Raw genomic sequence first — 16835 nt, 5'->3', positions numbered from 1 at the left:
AGTTGGACATTTCAACTTTTCCTCCTCCTGCATACTGGAGAGGATTTTAAAACACTCTTTCCGGCTTTTATGTATATCAGCACGCATCCCAGCCTCCACTTTAAAGACGAGAGTTGATAGACTTCCCGGCCTGTCAGCCACAACAACCACACACAGTCTGAAACCAGAGCCGTACTAGTTTGACTCAGTTTAAGTTTTATTTTGAAGGAGTTGTGTTTTTCTTCTTTTACTCAAACTTTCACAAGGACTTAGTGCAGCCCCAGAGTGTTTGCTATTGCTGACTTCACTGTGTGCGTGACACCAGACAGGAAACGCAATATATTTCACATTTGAACCAATATTTAGATGTCTAAGGCCTGACAGCAACAACACCATTTAAAGTCGCTATATGCAGATTTTGTAAATATGCGCAAGCCTTATAACCAAATATGCCACAGCCCCACATTTCTGCACAAATAAAATCTTTTTCACATTCACGTGAACCCTCTGCTTTACCAAACTGCACTGTGACACAATAGTTGTGCTGTGAAATTAGGTACACCTTAATTTCCACAAGATGCAAACACTAATTATCTTGGTACAAAAGATACCTTTTTCCACAAACGAGCCTTTTGTATCCTGTCCATTGCACGAGGAATAAACAAAATTAGTGTCAAATGATAAAAAACATGTCTCTAACTTCTGCTGCTTTTATACCGTTGTTAAAAAGCTAAAATAATCCTCTTTCCCATAACATTCAGTGATGTATATGACTGTCATCATGGCATTGGGAAGCTTGAGTAATGCAAATGTGAGGTGGTTTCATTATGCAAGGGTTTCTTTGCCTGAGAAACCAGGCTCATTTTCGCTCTATTTTTTCAAATTTTGCCTCAAACCACATGTGATTGTCGCCTTGAGTTCTGTCTGGCCAACACTCTGTGGCCACATAATAAAATTTTAAGTCAAATTGGTGTTTCCAAAGCCACAAATCTTTAAACAAATCAGTTTATGTGCTGCTAATATGCTAGAAATAAAGTACTGGCCAGGAACTTTGTTTTATTGAAGGTTGTGACTTCTATACAATTGCAGGGGAGATAAATATGAAGAAAAACGCACGAGTCAAAGATGAAAATAGAAGAAAGAGAGGAGAAAGAAACAAAATGAAAGGCAAAACATTAGATGAGGCATTCTCCACTGAGACAGAAATATCCTGTATGTATTTCCATTTGTCAAGTATCACTCCAAGAACGTTATTAGTGAAAAAGCTGCCTGTAAATTAACCAAATTAAAAGGGTGGCTTTTTGATAGCTCTTGAGCTTGTTGAGCGGCTTTATGCCTGATCCTTACTATTCCAGCGCTGTCACAGTACCAAAGGGAGATGAGCTACACCAACGCTAAGCACTCCAACTCAGCAACATGGCTTGTGGTTTAGGACGTAATATGCAAGGCCAGTAAATGACTTACATGTTAGGCTACCCTCACTTCTCCCGACATGCCCAACTAACAGGGTGTATATTTAAAAAGTACTCAGCTCTTCGTCTTTGTCTTCTTCTGTAATTATCCTATCCTCGGCTTCCAAAGAAAATGCTTAGCTGATGTCATTGTGGTTTTGGCCCCCCGACTGCTCTAATATTAATCCCATGCATGAAGCAGCTTAAAATGAGTAAGGACTACTTTGAATTAAACTCTCGGTCGATGTTTTTATGTGAACATATTAACTCCTGTCATTGTGGGTCAGTCAGACAAGGCTGTCTCTATTCCTCTTGACTTTGGACATGACATGGCTGTGGTCAAGCATGATTAAAAATGTCCCTGAGACCGGGACAGCATTCATTACGCTGACAGTCACAGACAGACAGCAGAGCAGCACTTTATGGCACACGGCTGATCTCGGGGATAGTAATAGCCGGTGTATGCATAAACACATGTGGCCTCAGCCTTAATCACAGGTGCGAGTGGGCCAATAAATTGCTCAAGCAGGTCTCTGATCAATTACATGAAAAATCAATGGGAAGCTGCCATTAACCTGCCTAAGGGGAAATCGGCCAAGAATGAAATTGGTGTGATAAAATGACTATGATGCCTCGCACCCCGTCGATAACATGTAAAACAGTTCAGCTACACGCTAACTCGCCTGTCAAAAGACTTGAGGTGGAACTAAAGGTCACAACTGGAATCAGATTAGTCTTAATTGGTCTACTGTGATACGAGGAATGGATGCAAAAAAACTGCACTGAGCAGAGGATAGAGAAAATGTGTAGAACATGCCCTTAAGATCTATATGAAAGACAAGCTGTACAGGTTCATAAAACAGAACTGTGCAAGTCAAAATAACGGCACAATCATGGTGCTTAACAAAAGGTCAGAGGATCATTAAAACGGTTTCAATTCATCCTCAGGAAAATATAGATATCTGCATCGTATTTCACGACACTATTTTCAACAGTTAAGACATTTTACTCCAATCCACCAAAGCTAAATTCACTCCAAATTCCCAGGTACTGACGATGCCACTAGCTCTCTGTCAGGCTTCAGTTTAGCTGATTGGAGATACTGAACTGGAGACCGTTCTTGAGGTGCTGCTATTTTTTTAAACATCTTAATTTGCTTGTACCACTTTTTGTGAGTGAAATTTTAGTCTGTATCAGTTTTTTCTTTAGCACTGATTAATAGGCATCTCAGCTGTCTGTCTGTCCTTTTCACCTGACACCTTAGTACCTTACTCCACCTTGGTGTTCAAATATGGTCATTTCTGGCACAAAAACAAACAACAGCCAAACTGGGCCAAACTAGAGCTCAATGCAGCGATGTCCATCTTAGCTCAAGACCAGCTGGTGCTGTTGTTGTGAGAAAGCTTTTGATGATGCTAATACATAACCACGTCATCTCAGCAGCCTGATTATCCTGTAATCGCATGACCAACTTGCTATGTTGCTCAGTGTCCCAAATTTTAACTACAGGTTTGTTTAAGATCCCCAAATCTCCTCTTTGGAAAGTTCTGCTGTTCATCGCTGTTGAGAACTGAGAGAACTGAATTTGTAGACAAATCTGAAAGCCACAAAAATGTTTGCCTTAAAAAATATAACCTATGTAGCTTTACGGGTAGCTGCAGGTTGACTTGGGTTAGGGATTGGGAACCTAAAAAAATATTATCATGTAAATTGGATGTGCTGGGCTTGAATTGATGTGAATAGTAGCAATGGCAGAAACAAGAGATAGTTATGAAAAGATTTCAGTTGAAAATTAGCACATTTTCTTTAGGGAGATTTTAATGATACAGATCAAAAGAACAACTCTACGTAGCAGACAAAGGCTGACAAAGATAAAAGATATAAAGACAGAGTGAAAAATAGAGAGCAGGAGGGAGGGTGGATAGGATACGGCTAATCTAAAATCAGGATGCTAGTCCCGTGTCATGTGTTCTGATTAGTTCCAGTGTTTCATGCTCGTCTCTCCTTTTCATGGAGCCGCATCGCTTGGCTGCACAGTACACGAGTGCACCGCAACACAAGGACCAAACCCACTATGTAGTGATCGCATGGGGGAGAAGTTTAAAGATGATGCATCTCAGTGTCATACCCCAAGCATCACAAACCGTAACTGTGTAAACTGATTTATAAGAAAGAGCATTGCAACTATTAATCTTTAGAGAACTGTGGATGGTTTCACATATAGACCTCAGCAGCTCCTTGGCCTTTTCCTTCAGATCTGTACTTGAGATTCACTAATCCGTTGTGGGGAAACATCATAGAGAAAGCGACGGAGGGAGGTAGACGTGTGTATACTCATAACCCTACATGCTGGATGCAAGATTTGCTGTGCGACTCTGTAAGTGTGTCTGTGTGTGCAGGGGTTTCTGTGCAAGTGGCGTGGAGGAGAGAAAAGGAAAGGAGAGGGGGGACGAGGCTGTGCGTGAATGAGGAGGGTGAGGTGGGGGTGTCTAATCCAGTCCCAGTGTGAAACTGTTGACATTTGTTCTTTTTTTCCCTTCATTATGTGACTGGGGCTGTTTTGCGCTGGATTAGCTACAAATCTCCCATGCAGCACATTCAGCATGCCACTAGTAGTTTAACTTCATTAATAATGGATGAAGAGATTGTAATCCAGGAGTAAGAGAGCATGCAAGCATACCATGTGCAGGGAGAGACAGACAGGGAGAGAGGGCACCCCTCTTGTAAAATCCGATTTTTTTTTCTTTTCCTGAGACAGTCCTGTGCTGGTGATAACATTACTGATTACTGCAACCTACAGGTAGTATTGCATCAATACTTTTGTCTCAGGTTGTAATTTGCTCGAAGCCCCTCAGTGGTAGAGGTGTGTAATCGAATACGTGGAGGGATGAATAAAAGGAAGGGGGGAGACTTCGGAAGTCTCTGTGGTGCATATGCTAGTGTCTTCCATTGATTGTGTTTACTCAAGCTTCTCATTGCAGACTATTATAGTAGACCAGGGGACACACCCTGGCCTAACAGCAGGATAAGGGGGATTAAAGGTATACATATTCACAATTTCTGTCTCCACTGCCACTTTTGATTTCTGCCACAACAATGGAGATATGGCCTGAACAACAAGGGCCAGCGATTGGAAGTTTTGCCGATGCAGTAGAAAAACAACTGTTGACAACGATAGTTAATTATCTATCGTGGTATATTAATTTAATTATTTCTATTTTAATCATCTATTGCCACTTGATTTGTCCTCGCGACCCTGAATCAGATAAGTGAAAGAAACAGGATGGGTGGATGGACTTTTTTATTTCCATATATGCTCGAATACTTTGCAGTATTATAATTTTGCATTTTCTTTCAACATTTCTCTAAATTCTGGTTAATATTTAGCACAGGTACTGACAGAAAGTAGAGAGCTTTTTACAGTCACAGGTATCCATCAATTCATTGTGCCTAATGACAGATCAGAGACCATGAACCATTTGACCTCTGCTTATTAGACAGAAGCTTGTAATCCTTATGAGAGTCCACCACTGCCAGTTTGTTAATTATGTGACACTTTGCTATAGTGGAATTATTCAGGTCAAAGAAAGATAAAAGGACAGAAGATCAACATAGAAAAGAGAAAGCCTTTGATCCTACTGCTATGTATCCCAGGCAGATGGCCAGTTATATAGGAGAAGGTGCCGTGTTTTACTTTGCTCTGTTGTATATTAATTTAAAATGAACTGGATCCATGTTATTTTGGCTACATTTGATGACGATTCTAAGAATGACAAAATTGACTTTAAATTTGCATTTTGCTACCCTCCACCAAGCAGCAGTAGTTCAGTATACAGATACAAAATGACTATAACGTGATGCAACATGATGTATCACTAAAACAACGGTGAGAACAGTGAGAAAAGCACCCTTCCCTTACAACTATTTCAGGTGTAACAACACCCATATTTTACAGTTTCACCGGACAGCTCTTAAATGTGGGCTCTGTGTAACTGATATGTTTTGCTGAAAAGCGATGTGATGCTAAAGACATTTTTCTGATCTTGTCATTTAGGGACGTGTTGGGTACCCGGAAGCGTAATATGTTGACGATTTGTCACCTAGAGTAAAATATTATGCTTTGGGAGTGAGAACGTGTTGAAAGACAAGGTGTCTTTACTGTCTTTTGTAGCTTGTGGACATCCCTATCAATATTTGAAAGTCTGATTGCTTTTCCTGAAGTAAAACAAATGAAACTGCTCACCACAGCCACAAAACCTGCACAATGTCGTATATTTGCAGCTTGAACCCCTTTAATGAGACAAGTGGACATGCTTTAACTTGATGGTACTTTAACTTGTACTTTAATTTGTTCATTACTGCTCTTGCTATTTTAGCACATACTTTTCTCTGGTATTAATAAAGTATTGTGATTCTGATTCATTTTGGCGTGAGTAGTAAAAACCTGAAGTGCTTCTGAAAGCCACCTGTTTGAGAACTTCCTGTTTTAGCTGAGCAGAAATCTTGTTTGTTCTTGTTGTGGAACAGTGTTGCTCCAGGCTAACTTTCCTTCCTGCTTGAAAGTGACAAGTAGTCAAAATCAAAGCTTTTGCCTATTTATATTTGAAGATCAAAGTAGCAGTATAATTAGATGATTGAACTGTATTAATCCCACAGGGCAAATTTCAGTATTGAAATGCGAAAATGTGATGTAAGCATGTTTTGTCCTAAAAGGAAATTACAGCGATTGTATCGCCACTCCTTGTTACATTGACTGAATAGGAATTGGAGGACCAAAGTTCTCCTTTTAAAATGTCTTTGTCGGACATTCAATAAGATTATTTTTTATTTCCTGTCAATTCTATTTAATCTTTTGAAAAAACATAAAATCATAATAGTGTCAGACTTGCCCTAGATGTGGTTGACATCTACTAAATACTAATTGTTGGCCAATGAGCAGCTACTGGGTTGTGTGGGTTTAACACTTTGCTCAAGGGCACAGCAGCTGTTGCTGTTGTTGAGGTAGCGGTGAGCCACCTCAACAACATCGAGCACCCAGCAGCGTGCATCCAGTCACAACCCTCCTTGGGTAACCATCAGATCATGTAATTAGCTACAGGCAGTTGGAGGCGCAGGGAATACCGGGCGGACAGCTTTGATCTGTGAGGTGCCACATTGCTGCAAATCAATGCTTAATGGGCTAAGCTTAGGTGATGTCATAGTTCATTGTAATGGCAGTTGCCATCTCATAAATAATACTTAAGATTGTTTCCAAGTACATCTTTTGACTGACATGCTGGTTTGCTTCAGGCTGGCGCTGCTGACCCCTGGCATGTTGTGAATGTCACACAACAGTTTCCATTGTAATGAACGGAACAGACACACACAATGTAAGAGATGACTTTCATTGCTAAATGAATTTTCCAACATAAGACACTCTGACAGATGGCACAAATGTATAACAGCGGCCGTTTGTCCTTGCAAGAATAATGTCACATTTATAGTTTTGAGATGCATGAATATAAAAGACATCAAATTCCTTCTGAAGTAGACACTCAACAGTTGTGACAAACACAGATACATATTACACACGATAACTGTTGTGAGAGTATGTAAAAAAATCCAGCCTGGCCTAAACCCTCACACATGGGTACACGGAAAGAAAGAAAGTTTTCAAGTCAAGAAGAAAACGTATTCCCCCTTTAGGTAAAAGCTTTTAACTGATTACTTTTAAAACACTACAATTAAAATAAACTGAAACCACATCATGACATAAATAAAGCTGGGATAATTCGCCCTGAAGATGTCCCCTGTAAGGATACGATGTGTGAGAGTGATTAATAATTTTCCAGAAAGGTTGATATGCTGAATCTGTTTTTTGTTATCAGGAATTGATCAATGATTATAAAAAAAGGGACATAAAATAGTGAAATTTGCCTATCACAGTTAAAGGATGAGCTTCCAATTGTATTTGACAAATGCTTAAAAAAAGTTCAGTTTATTGTCATAAAAGATTGAAAACAGCAGCAAATCCTTGACTTTAAGAAGCTGAAGTCAGCAAAAGCTGAAGTTTGAGTGTTTTGCTGGTGCATTTGACAGTATAATAAGTCATCATTTTAAGTGCGTATTGAACAAAGTGAATGCATTCCACAGGTTGATTTTCTTGCTAGAGGACACATGAGCAGTGGTTGAGATAGCACATGCTGCCACTCCCTACTCGGTTCTTACTTTCCAAAAGCCCCTTATCCTCATGTAACACACGAATAAATCATATGAGCGCCAGAAACTAGATGTCACCATTTTGGTTCTTTTATGTTTAACACTTTCAAAATAATACACAGCAGGGCAATAGCCTCATCACGAAAGGGACATTTACTTGATACATGTGCTAATGCTGAGTACAAAGTTACATCTGGTTCCCCCTGACTGGGAGAAAAGCTAGCCTGCTGACACTGAGGCTAGGCTAAGCTGCCGCTGGACAGCTCAGGCTTTCCGTGTCTTTTGGGGGCTGCAGTGCATGTGACTCGTCAGCCAAGGCCACATGAGCCCAAGAGCATTCCTTGCTCTCTCTAATGTTTCAATTAATTTCAGGGCTGTCACGAACTGTGTTTAGCTAACAGGAAACACATTGGCATTGACGTGAGCTCACCGATTGTTGATAGATGTAATTAGAACAGCTAAATCTCGCTCCACATTGTTTCACACAATCGGGCCCCTTCACTATTCCTAAGTCCGACAATCTTCATGTTTTTAAGTTATAGCGCTACTAAAAATATTGATTACACATCATTTTAATGACACTTTTGTGCCAAAAACAGGTCCTCAAATGTGGAGTCTAATTGTTTATTTATATATATATATATTAATTCTGGAGATATTTAAAAGTAAGACCTAATTAAAGAGTGTTAAAAATGTCCTGAGCAGCTGCACCAAAGCCAAGTAGTGACATGGCACGCAGTGGAAGTTGTGACATACTCATACAGTTTTCCCCTCCAAGTTTTCCTAGCAAATCTGGCAGATTTCAAAAACTGTAACCTACTGATCACAAGAAAAAAATCTTTCACCTTCAGGCTAGTCCAGCATTGGAATACTTTTGTAATGAAAAAGGGATGAGATAGTTTATTATTTGGAGGAAAAATCTGAGGAGTGTGAGAGAAAATAAAGCATGGGAGTGGAACCAAAGCCTTCATTATATGACTGATAATGCCTGATGTGACGGATCACGCAAACACTGTGCATCCCTGGTGGTGCACATTACTTCATTTTGCATGTGTGGCGAGACAAACATTCACTCGAGGCAATTTCATCGCTTTCTCCTCGCTTTTGCTTCACATGTTACTTTAATAAATACAGCACAAGGAAAATCTGATTATCAGAATTAATCAGTATGTTACTGGATCCAATTTCATTTCTCTGATATTCAGCCACAAATGACCCTTTGAACTCGCCTTGTATCCTGACAGAATTATCTGAAATTGACAGTCAAGGATAAAGTGTGAATATTTAGGCCAAACACCAAGAGGTTATGCAGCTGATGAATAGGACCTGAGAGGCTTCTTAGAAAAATCACTGTGTGAAACCTGAAATGTGCATAAAACAAACAGCGTGCAGCGGTGGTGGCTATGAATCAGATATGTTAGGTGCAGTTAAACAAATATCTTGCCTCTTAGTGAAGATGATGAAACAGATTAATCAGAGGAATGTGATTAGGAACCGTATTGATTTTCAGACCAGAAAGAAAGCCAACACTAATGAAGCAAAATTTGCTTTGTTTCCTTTTCCTGTTACATTACTTCAACACTTCATCAAAGCAGCGTTATAATGTTCAAAGAAATTAATGTTGCTGTTAAGGCACAGATCTAAGTTCTGCTTCAAGTTATACAAGTAGACTTTTTTATGTGAGACTTCTAACATCCACTCACCCATCCATCTACTTCCCATCCCAGCACACTTTGAGGGAGAGGTGGGATACACCCTGGGCAGGTTGCCAGTCCGTCACATGGCTTGCAAAGGACATAGATCTTTTTTTCAGTGCAGGTAAATTACTGACCAGTTGCTGTAAATGCACATAAATACTTTCAACAGTACTCCACTTTCAGTTTTATTGCTGAACAGAGCGAATAGGAACATATATGTTTTAATCACTATAAAGAACGGAATCTTTAAAATTTAGAAGTGTGTTGGCTGTGAAAACACACTGAAAGAAGATTGTTTTAAAGGATAGCCAATGTTTGCTGACAGATAAAATGTTTACAGAATTTGCTGCAATTGAATGGTGGGCTTCAGGTAGTGATTGATTGATATTTTCCACTGGGCAGTGAGACATGAATTCAGCAGAGGTTGACAGGTTGCAGGTCCATGATCCTTGCAAAGAGAACTGCGGATGCCCGAGTATGTTGAAGGCTTGGCCCTTGTAGACCACCAACTGAGTCTTAACCCCTTCTATGGTGCTCATGGTTATAACACAGTGCATTCTGATCACCGGACCTGAAGGGCAGTTCAAATACCGTCAGGTCACCGGGGGCACATATTAACAGAAGCAAGGCTTTGTCACCAATCCCACTCAACTTCAAGGATCTTTAAGGGAAGCAAATCGATCAATTCCTGACTCCATAACTGTTCTATGGGCACAGAGAAGAAAAACACTTTGAAGAACATTTGGGCTCAAGAACTCAACTTTACCTGCACCTCAAAAGAAAAAAGAAAATATAAAATCTGTTAAATGAAGGATCACAGTGCCATAAAAATAACTACTTTGAAATAAACTGGCAACAAATTAGTAGAAAGCATGAAAACTATGTCATAATTTTCACTTTTTGCCAGCTGACATAAAAAAGAGCAGGAAAGAAGATGTCTCTGTTTCACTAATAAACAAAAGAAGATTTGTAGGTTGAACATCTGCTCCGTTCTCTCCTGACGCTCAATTAGGTATCCATCCGATTACCTCAACATACAAACCACAGATCACTTTACCTTTTGAAGCAACTGAGCCAAATCAAATGATTAGTTGGAATAAAATCAGATTCTCCATCTTCAATAACATCTACTGGCTACACCACATAAAAGTCATTTGCAGAGGTTGTAGAATCACTGACACAGGCAGAAATGTCAGGCCCAGTAAATAAAGGCTGCAGTGAAGGGAGTCAGGTATATCTCTTTTGTGTTGCGCTGACCCTTTGGTTTTAATATGGAGTCCACTTGTCTTCATTTAAATCTCTCTGCTTTGTCTTTTTCCGCTCATTAAATGCCTGAAAAAGTATTTCACTCTTTATGTTGCTATTTTTTTATCAAGTCATGAATTAAATGAAACAATGGGAGGAGTTACTGAACTACTGAAAGAGTGAGGCAGTACATTCAGGCTCATGCTAGATTATTGTTCAACTTTAACAGCCATATGATATTGTAGGTATAAGATCCATTCTTTTTTCCTTCTGTGCTGATGCAATATATATAGGAACACAGACATGCTGTAAAGGGCAGATAGCTATTGGTGTCTCAGAAGGTCACAGATAAGGCTTTTATGTCCTCCCATACTCTGGCGGCATGCTGTCCTGTTTCCTCCCTGCTGGGACACGAAGTAACTTTGTCCTGGCCACAAAGCAGGAACTCAGAAAGCGAGGGTGTTAGATATGCAGTTCCCAGCAGGACCAGTGGAGCTAGCAGTGGGGTAGCAGGGTCGAGGAACAAGGGTGCCACCTGTTCACTTCAGCTAAACATTCAACCCTGGGCAAAGGAGAGAGCGGGTATTTCTGTTTAAGATCAATGTGTACAATACCATTCAAAAGCTTGGACACACCTTCTCATTTAATGGTTTTTCCTTTATTTTTACTACTTTCTACACTGTAGATACAAACTGAAGACATCAAACATATGAAGCAAGATATATGGAATTATGTGGCAAAGAAAAAAATGATAAATTACTTTCAATTTGTCGTATATTTTAGTTTCCTTAAAGTAGTCGCACTTTGCTTTGTTGACAGCGCTGCAAACCCATGGCTTTCTCTCAATGAGCCTCATGATGTAGTCATCTGAAATGGTTTTCACTTCACAGGTGTGCCTTGTCAGGGTTCATTTGTGGAATTTCTTGCCTTCTTAGTGGGGTTGGGACCATCAGTGGCGTTGTGCAGAAGTCGAGTGGTACACAGTTGACAGCCCTATTTGAAAACTGTTACAATTATATTATAGCAAGAACCAATCAGCCAAGTAAAGAGAAACGACAGTCCATCATTACTTTAAGAACTGAAGGTCAGTCAGTCTGGAAAATTGGTAAAACTTTGAATGTGTCCTCAAGTGCAGTCACAAAAACCTTCAAGCGCTACAACTGGCTCACATGAGGACCGCTGCAGGAAAGAAAGCCGAGGAGTCACCTGTGCTGCTGAGGATAAATTCATCCCAGTCACCAACGTCTGAAATTGAAAGTTAACAGCACCTCAGATTAGAGCCCAGATAAATGCCACATAGTGTCCCATTACCAGACACATCTCTATATCAACTGTTCAGTGGAGACTGCGCAAATCAGGCCTATATGAACAGCTGCTAAGAAACTACTATTAAGGAGGAGCAGCAAGAAGAAAAGATTTGTTTGGGCCAAAAACCCCCCACAAGGAATGGACATTAGACCAGTGAAAATCTATGCTTTAGTCCAAATTTGAGATCTTTGGTTCCAACTCTCGTGTCTTTGTGCAACGCAGAAAAGGTGAACGGATGGTCTCTACATGCATGGGTCCCACCAGGAAGCATGGAGGAGCAGGTGTGATGGTGTGGGGGTGCTTTGCTGGTGACGGTGTTAAGGACTTATTCAAAATTGAAGGCACACTGAACCAGCATGGCTACCACAGCATCCTGCAGTGACATGTCATCCCATCCGGTTTGAGTTTAGTTGGACCATCATTTATTTTTTAACAGGACAATGACCCCAAACACACCTGCGGGCTGTGTAAGGTCTATTTGACCAAGAAGGAGAGTTATGGAGTGCTGCGGCAGATGGTCTGGCCTCCACAGTCACCTGACCTAAACCCAGTCGAGATGATTTGGGATGTGATGGACCAAAGAGTGAAGGCAAAAGGGCCAACAAGTGCTCAGCATCTCTGGGAACTCCTTCAAGACTGTTTGAAAACCATTTCAGGTGACTACCTCATGTATCGCATGACAGAACCGACCACATATCAACGCTTTTTAGCATACACTTTTCTTTATTGGGGTTGCTATTCACAACAATACACATGTCGGCAGCTTTCCAGCTCACAGCAGGTCATACACCACCAACAACAGTCAGGACCCAGTTCAATCTGTTTTAAGCTGTCGAGGCCTGATTGCAGATGCCGCTCATAGTTTTGATGCCTTCAGCGAGAATCTACAATGTGAATAGTCATGAAAATAAAGAAAAAACATTAAATAAGATGGTGTCCAAACCTTTGACTGGTAGTGTATGTGTTATCTAATTTATTACTCACCATAGCAATGATCTATTAATTTATTCATTACTAAAATTTGAATTAAATAAAAGAAAACAAAACATTAAAACCTACCCTGTTGTGCTTTTTTAAAGTCTTGATTCTGTAAGTAGTTCTGACTCAAACTAAATTCTGTAGCAAATACAAATTTTGGTAACAGCTAAATACAGGTAAGACACACTGAACATCACACATGAAACAAATGCAACATGAGCTGAACATAATATACATATATCAACATCAAAAGAATTGGGATATATAAGAAAATGATTAAAAAATGCTAAACATTGCTGTGTGTGATGATGTTTGTGAAAGGTTTAGCTAAGATAGGCTCACCAATTAAGGAGGATATAGGATGCATACAGGCATAGTATTATGATCAGCTGCCATATTGTGTTGGTCCCCCTTTAGCTATCAAAACAGCCCTGAACCACTGAGACATGGCCTCCACTTGATCTCTGAAGGTGTCTTGTGGTATCTTATACCAAGATGTTAGCAACAGATACTTTAAGTCCTGTAAGTTGCGAAGGCAGCACCCAAGGTCTCCCAGCAGAACATTGCCCAAAGCCTCACACTGCCTCCACTAGTTCGCCTTCATCCCACAGTGCATCCAGGTGCCAAGTATTCCCCAGGTAAGCGACGTACACACACCCAGGCATCCATGTGATGTAAAACAGAATGTGATTAATCACACCAGTCCACCTTCTTCCATTACTCCATGGTCCAGTTCTGATGCTCATGTGCTCATTGTTGAAACTTTTGAAGGGGGACAGCGATCAGCATGGGCATTCTGACTGGTCTGTGACAATGCAGCTCCATAGGCAACAAACTGCGATGCACAGCGTATTCTGACAACTTTCTATCCAAACCACCACTTTTTCAGCAATTTTAGCCACAGCAGGTCATGTGTTGGTTCAGGCCATATGGGCCAGCCTTCGCTCCCCACGTGCATCAGTGAGCCTTGGCTACTCATGGCACCATCGCTCGGTCACCACTGTTCCTTCCTTGGACTAGATACTGACCACTGCAGATTGGGATCACCCACAAGAGCTACAGTTTGGCGATGCTCTGAGCTAGTTCTTTAGTAATGATATTTTGATCCTTGTCAAACTTGCTCAAATCTTTATGCTTGCCCATTTTTCCTGCTTCTAACACATCAGCTTTGATAATATATATCGTACCAACTAACAGATGCCATGGTCAAGAGATAGTCAGTGTTATTCGCTTCACCTATCAGTGGTCACAATGTTATGGGTGGTGTATATACATACTTTCTGCAGTTATTATAGTAAGATATCACATTGAGTAGATGATATGGTCCTGGTTTGGAAAACAACAAAAGCATTTTAGAAAACAAAAATTAACAAACAATATTTCATAGGAATGTCAACTTAAGAACATGATGTGGCCATTTCACTGAAAGCAAAGAGCCATTTTTGTGGTAGTATAAACACGAGTGTTATTGTCACCTTTGTGGCTGATTTTTATTTGGAGCTCAGTTTAGTGTTTTGGGAGGTTAACATTTATAAAATGGTGCTATACACACATTACTTTTGATTGCCACGGTAGTTAACCAATTTTAATTTTAACCTACCATTAAAACTCAGACGTTCTGAAAAGTTAACACAGGTGACTTTGTGTCACCAACAACATTTGCAGCAATTTCATCTAAAACTATAAATGTCAATCTCACCATGACGCCAAAGGAAAATATTCTCATGGGGGAAGAAGGATGTGTATTTGTGAATGGCATATTTACTTTTTGAAACAAAATTGCAAAACAGTACCTGCTGAATGTCTTTAAAGGTTACAATAATTATACTTTCCTAATAATGATTTTAGGGACAAAACATAAAATACTGAGCAGCGCTGTTATGTTGCCATTTAGTTTTGATGCATGAGTTGCTGGTGCTACATTTGCCTTAGCATTGCAGTCGAAAAAGTTACCAACATTCTGACTCCGTTAACCCTCTCAGGCTCAAATTAAGTTTTTGTTGCTAATGCACAAAAGAATACATGCAGTGGTACTTCTGAGTAAAAAAACCTCATAAAATATGTATGTGGGGTAATCAGGTTGTTAGTTTTTACTTGTTGCAAATCTGCAACGCCTGCTTTGAGAGGGTTAATGTAGTGATATCATCAAAACATTGCAAAAGTTGTTTACCTACAGCAGCTGTTTGGTCAGAATATGTCATCATCAAGAACTGTCCTGTTTATCCATTGAAGTTTCACCACTCAGTTACTTTTCACACTTAACATCCTCTTCTTTCAGATCTATGCCTTCTTTCATCTCAAAGCTCTTTTACAAGGTGAGAAGTGCCAGACCCAACAACAATCGAAAGCAGAGCTGGCGAATCAGCTGTAGCCATCAATCATACTTCGATCAATCACTGTCGCCTGGTCCCACGCCAACCTCACACCAGTTTCTCCGCCACACCCTCAGCATGCAGGCCTCAGGAATGCTGGGTAATGAGGGATGGCAAAGGGGCATCTAGGCATCCGATTACAACCCATGTTGGGAAGAAAGAAAAGATGTGAGGGCGTGGAAGCCTGTTTACATTTACATCTGAGGTATTTAGCTTCTGCTTTCATCCAGAGGACCAGTGGAATGAGCTTCATGCATTGCAAACATTGCAAGCAACTTTGAAAGTAGATGAAATGTCACAGCAAGAAGGTGATGCAAGTTAAGAAGTTTGTGATGAAACAGGGATTATTGTTAACATGTAAGGTGATAAGCAGTCATCGCTCACTTCTTAAACATGTGATCACCTGTTAATCCCTTAGTGTATTGGCCTTTTATTTTGATTTTCTATCAGTAGTGTGACTTTTTAAATGCGCAAGGGATGTATTTGTCTATTAACGCTAACGCTAATAAGTCCTCCAATCACACATTGCTAAACAAAATTTCCACTTTTTTTTTTTTTTTTAAAGAAGACGAGGTTTCCAAACACACTCAACTATTAACTTGGAGACCGTTTCCTCTCACTAGCTCTTTGCTTTTGTTGTATACTTTTGGATACAACTTTGTACTAACATAGAGTTGAACAATAGTTTTCTCTCTAACCCGCTGATACCCCAACTTTCACTTTCTAAGCATATATTTACACAGCTGGAGGAATAATGTATCTTCTCTCTCAATTAATGTTACTGTCAAAGCCAACACACCTGCATCCACAGATCTCTACAGCAACCTTTTGGGGTGTTTACAGTTGTTACACCAGGTCCGGCACTGATTGCTTATCAGTCCATAAATAAAGGCTGCGCTGTTTGCATCCTGTATCCAATCACTGGACCAAAGGTTTCAAAACCAGTTTTGCATTGGTCAGATTCAGGTCAGAGTGAATGAGTTGACCCACACTTGGGCAGTTTAACCTAGTGATCTGAAACTCATTACTGTAATTTACTGTAATTTTAACACAGGCAGGTGTGGAAAACAAAGACAATTAAAACTTTGACCTGACAAATAACAACTGCTTTCAGTACCAGTATTTGTTGATATTTGGTTACAATTTTAAAGGAAGTAAAATCTATGGGAGTCATCAGCAATGTGCCACTCCCATTAACAAAAGCTGCATGAAAGCTGAAAAGTCTACAAGCTTTGCTGTGTAATGTTCAATTAACAGCAACCCTTTTGCTGTATTATATGGAATATAATTATAATATATACTATAATAATAATAATAGTCAAATATTGATAATGCCACTAAAATATTTGGTCCTTGCACTGCTACCTCCTCATTTAATCTTCTGCAAGCAAGCAGACAGACTTATAAAGACATATTTGGACCTAAGATATTTACTTGCTGTGATTAAAGTTTTGCTTTCTGGGGATAACTTCTTCAATTCTGTCTGGACATGGAAGGTTTGCGTCCTCAGACTAATGAGTAACTTCTAAATGGCAACAAATATCACATCGTGACATGGAAGAAATGGAGATCTCCCCATTAACCTGCGCTACAAACAGCAGCTGTTG

The sequence above is a fragment of the Aulonocara stuartgranti genome (genome assembly GCF_965226115.1).
Source record: "Aulonocara stuartgranti genome assembly, chromosome: 2".
Classification (NCBI taxonomy): Eukaryota; Metazoa; Chordata; class Actinopteri; order Cichliformes; family Cichlidae; genus Aulonocara; species Aulonocara stuartgranti.
This window is presented reverse-complemented; position numbering follows the sequence as displayed.